The following is a 3,500-nucleotide window of genomic DNA, read 5'->3' on the forward strand; positions in this document are numbered from 1 at the left end:
TGTTGCTCCTGGGGTATCGGCGAGGGCCATTCGCAACCGTCTCCATGAAGCTGGGCTACGGTCCCGCACACCGTTAGGCCGTCTTCCGCTCACGCCCCAACATCGTGCAGCCCGCCTCCAGGGGTGTCGCGACAGGCGTGAATGGAGGGACGAATGGAGACGTGTCGTCTTCAGCGATGAGAGTCGCTTCTGCCTTGGTGCCAATGATGGTCGTATGCGTGTTTGGCGCCGTGCAGGTGAGCGCCACAATCAGGACTGCATACGACCGAGGCACACAGGGCCAACACCCGGCATCATGGTGTGGGGAGCGATCTCCTACACTGGCCGTACACCACTGGTGATCGTCGAGGGGACACTGAATAGTGCACGGTACATCCAAACCGTCATCGAACCCATCGTTCTACCATTCCTAGACCGGCAAGGGAACTTGCTGTTCCAACAGGACAATGCACGTCCGCATGTATCTCGTGCCACCCAACGTGCTCTAGAAGGTGTAAGTCAACTACCCTGGCCAGCAAGATCTCCGGATCTGTCCCCCATTGAGCATGTTTGGGACTGGATGAAGCGTCGTCTCACGCGGTCTGCACGTCCAGCACGAACGCTGGTCCAACTGAGGCGCCAGGTGGAAATGGCATGGCAAGCCGTTCCACAGGACTACATCCAGCATCTCTACGATCGTCTCCATGGGAGAATAGCAGCCTGCATTGCTGCGAAAGGTGGATATACACTGTACTAGTGCCGGCATTGTGCATGCTCTGTTGCCTGTGTCTATGTGCCTGTGGTTCTGTCAGTGTGATCATGTGATGTATCTGACCCCAGGAATGTGTCAATAAAGTTTCCCCTTCCTGGGACAATGAATTCACGGTGTTCTTATTTCAATTTCCAGGAGTGTACATTGAAACAGAAAACAGTAGCACACCGGCTGTCGCCTAACCATAATGGCGTGTTTTTATTGGCTTTGGTTGTTTGTCAGTGCGTGGAGAACAATTGTTGGATAAAATATCATGTCATCCATAATCACTGATGTTAATTATGGAATAGATATACAATCAGTTCCAAAAGGAAAAGGCCATAAGGATCAGCAAATCCTTCTAACTGGAACAGGAATTAAGGAAAACACACGACGAAAGATTCAATCGTAAGCTCTGTTATTTTCTGCTACTTCACTGAATTGAAATAACAAGAACTTCAAAAATGGTTCAAATGGCTCTAAGCACTATGGGACTTAACATCTGAGGTCATCAGTCCCCTAGACTTAGAAACTACTTTAAATCTAACTAACCTAAGGACATAACACACATTCAAGCCCGAGGCAAGATTCGAACATGCGACTGTAGCGGTCGCGCGGTTCCGGACTGAAGCGACTAGAACCGCTCGGCCACAGCGGCCGGCAACAAGAACTTTATTATCAGGACACGTAAAAACAGCACTCCGTCATCAGGTCACGAGTGGCCTACCGGGACCATCCGACCGCCGTGACATCCTCAGTGGAGGATGCGGCTAGGAAGGGCTTGGGGTCAGTACACCGCTCTCCCGGTTGTTATGATGATATTCTTGACCGAAGCCGCTACTATTCGGTCGAGTAGCTCCTCAATTTGCATCACGAGCTGAGTGTACCCCGAAAAAAGGCATCAGCGCATGGCGGCCTGGATGGTCAGCCATCCAAGTGCCGACCATGCCCGACAGCGCTTAACTTCGGTGATCTCACGGGAACCGGTGTATTCACTGCGGCAAGGCCGTTGCCTTATTATCAGGCCATGTGTAAACAGTAATTTACGCTGTGGTGTGTTGGATTCTTTGGGAGTTTCTTTTCAGCCCCTGGTTGTTGTGGAATTACTGGCACGTGATGCTTCACCTACAGATTCTGCAAGAGAGACTTTTGTGTGCCTCCACTATTTTGTTTGCCTCATTGGTTTCACATCGGGTTTTTTGTGTCATCTGCGGCTGGCAGCAGCGGTGTTAAGAGCGCAATACAGGCCCCGGCTGTCCTCACCTCAGGGCTCCGAACGTGGAAGGCGTCAGAAGTTACGTTGTGGCGCCGCCCAGTGTGTACATGACAGAGCTGCTTGGGCAGGCGACGTCGGTGCCTCGGAAACTCTCCGCAGCGTCTCTGCAAATGTGAGACCAGTTGGACTGGCTCGGACAGTGAGCTGACGAGTGTGTCCAGGTCTTCACTGGCTACGGCGGATGGTACGGTGCGGCAGGGCGTTGGAATATTGTGTTCGTCGTAAGAATAAACATGATGTAGACATGAAACAATGGATTCTTCCGCTTTTGCTGGAATCTCGTGTGGTTTCGTTTCACGTAGAGTGGAAGTCAAGCTGTCTCGAGCACAGTCAAGTACGACAGTAACAATAAGACTTATACTGCGCGATACGCGCACATCGACTGAGCGATAATGCAGGACATCAGCTTTACCGCTTTACAGCTGGTCCAATTAACCTGCAGTGATGTGGGCAGTAAATGAAGAAGGCAAAAAGGAATACAAACGTCTCAAAAATGAGATCGACAGGAAGTGCAAAATGGCTAAGCAGGGATGGCTAGAGGACAAATGTAAGCATGTAGAGGCACATATCACTAGGGGTAAGACAGATAATGCCTACAGGAAAATTAAAGAGACCTTTGGAGAAAAGAGAACCACTTGTATGAATGTTAAGAGAACAGATGGAAACCCAGTTCTAAGCAAAGAAGCGAAAGCAGAAACGTGGAAGGAGTATATAGGGGGTCTATAAAGGGGCGATGTACTTAAGGACAATATTATGGAAATGGAAGAGAATGTAGATGAAGATGAAATGGGAGATATGATATTGCGTGAAGAGTTTGACAGAGCACTGGAAGACCTGAGTCGAAATTAGGCCCCGGGAGTAGACAACATTCCATTAGAACTGTTGACGGCTTTGGGAGAGATGTATGAGACAGGCGAAATACCCTAAGACTTCAACAAGAATATAATAATACCAATCCCAAAGAAAGCAGGTGTTGACAGATGTGAAAATTACCGAACTATCAGTTTAATAAGTCACAACTGCAAAATACTAACGCGAATTCTTTACAGACGAATGGAAAAACTGGTAGAAGCCGACCTCGGGGAAGATCAGTTAGGATTCCGTAGAAATATTGAAACACGCGAGGCAATACTGACCGTACGACTTATCTTAGAAGAAAGATTAAGCAAAGGAAAACCTACATTTCTAGCACTTGTAGACTTAGAGAAAGCTTTTGACAATGTTGACTGGAATACTCTCTTTCAAATTCTAAGAGTGAGAGGGGTAAAATTCAGGGAGCAAAAGGCTATTTACAATTTGTACAGAAACCAGATGGCAGTTATAAGAGTGGAGGGGCATGAAAGGGAAGTAGTGGTTGGAAAGGGAGTGAGACAGGGTTGTAGCCTCTCCCCGATGTTATTCAGTCAATCAAGCAGCAAAGGAAACAAAAGAAAAATTTGAAGTAGGTATTAAAATCCATGGAGAAGAAATAAAAACTTTGAGGTTCGCTGATGA

The 3,500-nt window shown here is 48.1% G+C and overlaps 1 pseudogene; it reads right to left on the reverse strand.

Annotated features, from left to right (window-relative positions):
- Window positions 1–1,626: 1,626 nt before the first annotated feature.
- LOC124607693 lies at window positions 1,627–1,744 on the reverse strand (annotated as a pseudogene).
- Between the last annotated feature and the right edge of the window lie 1,756 nt (window positions 1,745–3,500).

The sequence above is a fragment of the Schistocerca americana genome, chromosome 3 (assembly GCF_021461395.2).
Source record: "Schistocerca americana isolate TAMUIC-IGC-003095 chromosome 3, iqSchAmer2.1, whole genome shotgun sequence".
In the NCBI taxonomy this organism is placed as follows: Eukaryota; Metazoa; Arthropoda; class Insecta; order Orthoptera; family Acrididae; genus Schistocerca; species Schistocerca americana.